General features: G+C 38.1%; 1 pseudogene; it reads right to left on the minus strand.

The window, feature by feature from the left end:
- Positions 1 to 5,272: 5,272 nt before the first annotated feature.
- Positions 5,273 to 6,297, minus strand: LOC132637768 (ATP synthase subunit beta, chloroplastic-like; annotated as a pseudogene).
- Between the last annotated feature and the right edge of the window lie 1,174 nt (positions 6,298 to 7,471).

A 7,471-nucleotide genomic window follows, 5' to 3' on the forward strand; every position in this document is an offset into this window, starting at 1 on the left:
CAATAACGATCCCACCGATCGGCTACATCAGGCAAGTAATATTTCTAGCGTTGGATGATATCTGCACAAAGAGATCTGTTTTGAAGCAGATCATACGAAACAATCCAGCCCTTGATAAAGCTTGCAGGAAGTCTGACCTAATTACTGTGTCAAGCTGTTCGTGCCTTGCCCCCAGACGAAAAAGAAGATTCAAGCGATTCAAATGGCCAAGGACAGCAGGAGAAAGATCGCAGTTCAGGAGGCGCACAAAATATTTCAAGAGAAGGAGCCCAGGCAAGTCCTGAAAAAATGATAGATGCTTCATCTGCAACAAGATTGGGCATTATGCAAAAAATTGTCCCCTATCTAGAAGTTCGATCAAGCTTCTTACTTAAATAGAGGACTACACTGTATACATCGAGGTGAAGATGACGATCTCGAATATGTTCTCTCATTAGAGGACAAACCCACAGAGAAGACCCTCTTTTCCATTGATGTGTACGAAGAATATGGAGATGACTATTATCAGATTTCAGAACCAGAGGGAAAGGCTCCAGAAGATATCGACAGCATCATGGTAATCCCACAGGTCCAGCTTAAAGTCTATCCATCTAAATGGGATAAACCAATCCAGGTTATTGCTTTTATGGACACCGGAGCGGCATGTTCATTGATGAACCCAGCCATCCTTTTTGAGGATCAATGGATTCCACATTTCAAAGATTTCAATACTGCTGGGACTGGAGTCCTAACCACCATAGTCATCACAAAGCATCCAATCACGATTGAATTCTTCCCACGGTTGAAGTTTCGAACTAAGCTGATTGGATCAGATGTCCCAGGGAAGGATCTCATTGTCATATTTGACATCTTCAGGCAACTTAAAGATCAGCTCCAGATCAAAGCCCATGGAGTAACATTCAAGAAACAATTCAAGCCATATACAAATGTTTTATGATTATTCCAAATAATTGATGCTGAACAAATCAAGGAGATAGAAAAGCAGTTGGTAGAGCATTCATGTGTGGATTCTCATAAGGAGTTTATGGGAAAATTCAAAAGGCCTTTATGGCTAAATGAAGAGTTTTTCATTAAACTCCCCTTCAAGAAGAATGAAAGCATTAATCCAACGAAGGCAAGTCACTCTGGCATGAATCCAGATCATCTTTAGCTTGCCAAAAGGGAATGCGAAGAGATCTTGGAGTTTGGACTTATCGAGCCCTCTAATTCGCAATGGGCGTGCGAGGTGTTCTACATCAATAAACGGGCGGAACAAACAAGAGGTAAACTCAGATTAGTCATAAACTATCAACCTCTTAACTATTTACTCCAAGATGATAAATTCCCTACCCAAATAAACTAGCCCTTTTTTCACACTTAGCCAAAGCTAAATACTTTTCCAAGTTTGACCTTAAATCGGGGTTTTGGCAATTGGGAATACACCCAGAAGATCGACCAAAAATAGGTTTTTGTATACCTGATCATCAAATTCAATGGAAGGTCATGCCCTTTGGGTTGAAAACGGCGCCCTCATTGTTCCAAAAAGCAATGATAAAATTATTTCAACCCATCCTCCACACATCACTAGTCTACATTGATGACATCTTACTCTTTAGTGATACTATGGAAGAACACCTCACTTTGCTCCAACAATTCCATGACCTGGTGGAGAAAAATGGAATTATGCTCTTACAGAAAAAAATAATTCTTGCTAAAAAAGAAATTGACTTTCTAGGGATGCATCTTGTTCATGGAACATACAGCCTAGGGCCACATATTGTTCAAGAGCTGCTCAAATTCCCAGACACCAATTTTACAACGAAGCAGCTCTAACAGTTTTTAGGTGTGATTAATTATGGTAGAGATTTTTCCCTAATGTCTCTACATACATTGCTCCACTTACAAAAATGCTCAAGAAGAATGCCCAAGGTTGGGGAAAGGAGCAGGACGAAGCAGTTCGGAGAATAAAAGAAATCTCACAAGATGTCAAAGCCCTCCATATTTTGTCAGACGGAAAAAAGATATTGCAAACGGATGCCAACAACGAATATTGGAGTGCGGTAATTTTTGAAGAAAAAGATGGCCAACGACAAATATACGGATATGTCAGTGGAAAGTTCAAAGATGCTGAGCAACACTATCATTCCACATTCAAAGAAATTCTTGTCGTAAAGAATAAGATTAAAAAGTTTAATTTCTTTTTAATTCACACAAAGTTTCTTATCGAGATGGATATGAAGGCTTTCCCTAAGATGATCCAGATAAATCCAAAGATTATCCCAAATCCGCAGATTCTCAGATGGGCACAATGGTTCTCCCCTTACAAATTCCAAGTAAAGCACCTTAAAGGGAAGGATAATATTCTAGCAGATTTCCTATCCAGGCCAGATGAGTTTTCAAAGAGATTTCAAGACAAGCTACAAAAAAGGCTAACTATCCAAATTTTCATGCTTGCAAGCTCAATAGGAGCTAGTTCATCCAGAATAGCAGATAATTCGCCGGAATTCTTTGGCAAGTTTGTGGACCCGTTTGATCCATCCATCCTTACAGAAAGAAGGACTTTCTATGAGCTTCTAGTTTTCAGAAAATATGGAGGATCCATCCTTAATCCATTCGAAGTCAATCCAGAATACCCATTATGTTACATATTCATAGCAATGCACAATGATTTTCCGCTGGAGCTATTATGGTTTTTCTGGTACTTATGTCACCAGTATTATATTTTCATGGAATTCAAGTGTGACATTTTCCGAAGTTTTGACAGGATTGAAGCTTCTCTCAAAAGGTTTCTGCAATGGTTCAAACCACGAAGATATTGGGTTCAATGTTTCCAAGACTCCTATGCAGCAAAAGTGTTCATGTTACATCGACTGATAAATATTATTGATGGGAAGGTCTATGCTGAACCAGATATTTCACTATGGTGGGAATTCCCCGTCTCTATCTTATCCTTAGAAGATGAATACAGCGTAGCACAGAGAATTATTTTCCAGCAAAATAAGTGCATCCCAAAGGAGATATAGCCGAAAGAATAGGCTCGATGGAATTACACTGATGACCATCCCCATTGGGAAAGAGTTCGAAAAGCAGCAAAGGAATACTGAACGCCGTATGAATTAATCAAAAATGAAGTCACTCATGCTATCACAAAGATAAGGTTGAATTTTCCATCTCAAGATTCAACAAAAATAGATCCAGATATGACAGGGCCATCCAACAGGAAATGCTACTACACAAGGTCACGAAAAAGAAGTCTGGAAAACAAATAAAAATTCAAGCAAAAACATGGACCAAAATGGTGGATAGAGGAAGGATACACAACTCCGTCGTCGACTCCATCAAGCACTGCTCCGTCGGATAAGGCTTACTGACATGCTTACAAGAAAGACAAAAGCGGACCCCACGGTCACATGGTTGCACATGGTTGTCATGCTTCGGATAATGTTCCTCTTATTTTATTAGGCTTGTTTTATTAGGCGTGTTTAATTAGGCTGTCTTATTAGGCTCGTTTTATTAGGCTTGTTTTATTAGGCTGTCTTATTAGGCTCGTTTTGTTAGGCTTGTTTTATTATGCCCTTCACATGTCTAGCGGGGCCCGTGTGCCATGTAAGATAATTCTTGTGGAAGCCTCCAACTCCTATAAATAGGAGCCTATGTAATAGTTAGAAGGCATCAAACAATATCCCAGTAAATTTTCCAATATCAATAAAATGTTTGCTTTCTAAGTTTCTCTTGTTCTTCTCTTTGTAAGGCTTGGAAAGGCTGATCCTATGTTAGTATAGGGTTAGGAAATATTGAGCAAGTTAAGCTTGCTACAAGTACAATAGTTTTCCGAAGCTGTGACAGTATGTCTGTAGTAGTGTGAAGGTTTTTCCAAGTTGAGTAGCTTGGCTAGGAATCTAGCCCATTTTGTAGGAAACAATTTATGTCTATGATCTTTCAAACTGTCCGACTAACTTGACAAGCCATTCTTCGGGTTGTTAAAGTCAGGTTTGTGGCAAGCCGTCCTTCGGGATGTTGAAGCCCAGTCCTACTATGTAAGGAAACTATTGTGCTTGCAGTCTGGCCGTCTTGCTTGTTGTTTCCCCGCCCTCTACACACCCCATGGTATTTACATGAGGTTCCTCTTTAAGAAAGTGCCCGAGAGGGTTTCTACATAGCCTTATCCCCCTCTAGGGGTATTTTAGTGATAGGTTCTATAGGAACTGGACGATCCTATTTGGTCAAATACCTAGCGACCAACTCCTATGTTCCTTTGGAACAAATGTATAACAATAATTCTTGGAATTCCTTGGGGATTCTTGATTGGTGCTGAGCTAACTATAGCGCAAAGTCGAATCTCTTTGGTTAATAAAATCCAACAGGTTTATTGCTCCCGGGGGGTGCAGATTGATAATAGGCATATAGAAATTATTCTTTTGGAGTTAAACTTCCATTTGTCCATATTTCGAGAAAAAGTATCTCTTGTTTTTCATTCTCATTCCCATAAGAATGAATACTGTGATTCGCGTTTCGAACAGGCATGAATACAAAATATATAGGATAACTTCCATCTTCAAAGTTTTGTGGCGCTTTTATAAGATATCCACGATTTCTCTCTATTTGTAATCCAATACAAAAATCAATTGGTTTCGTTAAACTAGCTATATGTTGTGTATTATCAACGATTTCTACATAAGGCGGCAAAATGATATCTTGAGCAGTTAACAACTCTCAGAGATCTTTTTTCCTTTGGGAAGATACAGGAGAGAAACAATCAACCTATTAATATTAGAAGACCCAACGGATTCTTCCAATGTATTATTTCTAAGTCCAATGGAATTCATAGGTATAGGAAGAAGTCCTATCAAATAGAGATTTTTTCTTTCGACCATATTTCGATTATTAATATGATATATAAGGACTGCTACTACAAAGAGTATTACACCCTTGATCGTCAAATATCGATTGCTTGTTGAACCCTGTTAATTGCGTGAAAGTAGGATACTCCAAATTCGGGGGTCAAAGAGTTTTAGAAAATCTTTTTTTTTAGTACTCTTTCATAACATAAATATTGTTAAGAACTCTCCGGCATGAAAACAAAAAAGTTTGTGACGCTGAACTGAGCTCCCGATAGATAAGAGCAAATCGAAAATACTCCTTATCTCATACTACTCTCTTGATACAAAATCTAATGTTTTGAAAAAAAAAAACAATACAAAAATTTCTCATATCGAATTCGAAGTGCCTTGCTATTATTACTTAGTATTCATATGGCGAAGGCAAGTGTTCTTTTTTCTCTTAAATAAAAACCTCATTGGCACCAAGCGTGAGAGAATACTAGACGTTTGGTAATTTCTCCTCCGACCAGGATAAAAGATCCCATTGAAGCGGCTAATCCCATGCATACTGTGTGGACATCTGGTCGCACAAATTGCATAGTATCATAAATAGCGATCCCAGGTATTACCCAGACCCCAGGAGAGTTTATAAACAAATACAGTTTTTTGGTCTCATCCTCGATACTGAGATATACCATAAGACCAATAAGTTGATTCGAAATCTCACTATTAATCCCTTGGCCTAAAAAAATTAATCTTTCTTGATAAATTCCTTTGGCAGCCAATCCTCTTGATAGTATGGTAGTAGCATCTAAATGTACAAATGTCGTAGCAGGGGTAGGGTCAATCAAATCGTCTGCGGGCTCATAAACTGCTTGAATAGAGGTTATGAACCCTTTTTTGGTAGAAGTAATTCTTTCTTGTAAAGAACCCATTTCAGTAATCAGGGTCGGTTGATAACCCACAATGGAAGGCATTCTACCCAATAAGGTCGATACTTCGGATCCTGCTTGGGCGAAACGGATGATATTGTTAATAAATAGAAGTACGTCTTGCTCATTAACATCTCGAAAATATTCCGCCATAGTTAGGGCAGTCAAACCAACTCTCATACGAGCTCCAGTAGTTCATTCATCTGACCGTAAACTAGGGCCACCTTTGATTCTGTAAAATTTTCTTCATTAATCACTCCAAATTCTTTCATTTCCATGTAAAGATCATTTCCTTCCCGAGTATGTTCACCCACTCCGCCAAATACGGATATGCCCCCGTGAGCTTTAGCAATATTGTTAATCAATTCCATAATGAGTACTGTTTTACCCACTCCAGCTCCCCTGAATAGTCCGATTTTTCCTCCACGGCGATAAGGGGCTAAAAGGTCTACTACTTTAATTCCTGTTTCAAAAATAGATAATTTTGTATCCAACTATATAAAGGCGGGCACAGATCTATGAATAGGAGACATTATACTAGTATCTACGGGACATCAATTCAAATCCTGAATTTTCGAATTGAGTGAGATCAAGAATTCTCGCCACTTCTTAGATTCATGGACTCAATTCAATTCAGTGGGATCCTTCATTCACATTTTTTTCCACCAAGAATGTTTTCTAAAACTCTTTGACCCCCGAATTTGGAGTATCCCACTTTCACACAATTCGCAGGGTTCAACAAGCAATTGATATTTCACGATCAAGGGTGTAATACTCTTTGTAGTAGTGGTCCTTATATATAGTATTAACAATCAAAATATGGTCGAAACAATTACTAATCCTTAACTTTTTGAGGAATCCTTCATCAGTGGTTGTGAATGACTGATATTTTCACTCTTTTCCACCTTGGTTTCGTAGGAGCAAGTCAGAAAGATTGAGAAATAGAACCATCTGATTTAATTCGTTCTCAATAGCCACGAGATGATCATCTTAGGGTTATCCTTTTGTCGACGGATGCTCTTATTACACTATTGTTTACCTTACTTACTTTCCTTTTCCTTATATCAATAACTCAATCAAAATGCAATTATCTCCAAGAACAAAAAGTCTATTATGCTTAATACCTTTAGTTTGATCTGTATCTGTCTTAATTCGACCCTTTATTCGAGTAGTTTTTTCTTCGACAAATTGCCCGAGGCCTATGCTTTTTTGAATCCAATCGTAGATATTATGTTAGTCATACCTCTGTTCTTTATTCTCTTAGCCTTTGTTTGGCAAGCTGCTGTAAGTTCAATTATTGGTAGCATTATAGTCAGTATTCCAAGACATGCTGGCTTTTTCGATTGCCCCCCATGCATGTAATGGAATCGAGTACTATACCTTTTTGAGGCGCGCATACACAAAGGGAATTCCTTTCTTGCCCAATACAAAATTGAATATAAGAAAATACTTTCCAGAAAAAAGAAAAAAAAATTCTTTTTCTGGCTATGGATTTATGGAACCTCACTTACTAGTTTGAAGTTGAAAAATCAATTTCATGAAAATTGGACACTGAGCTTTTGGTATAGGTGTCCCAGGGCTAATAATCTATGAAGAAATGAGGTGGAAGGACAGATCAACCAAAGGTCCTACTCCTCTTAGAAAGGGGAATGAATCATTTTTTCGATTTTTCATTTTGTTTTAAGGCCCAATAGACGAAAGAACAAATCGGAAAATAGTAAATTTGATGAATATTCATTT

Source organism: Lycium barbarum, chromosome 4 (assembly GCF_019175385.1).
Source record: "Lycium barbarum isolate Lr01 chromosome 4, ASM1917538v2, whole genome shotgun sequence".
Taxonomy (NCBI): Eukaryota; Viridiplantae; Streptophyta; class Magnoliopsida; order Solanales; family Solanaceae; genus Lycium; species Lycium barbarum.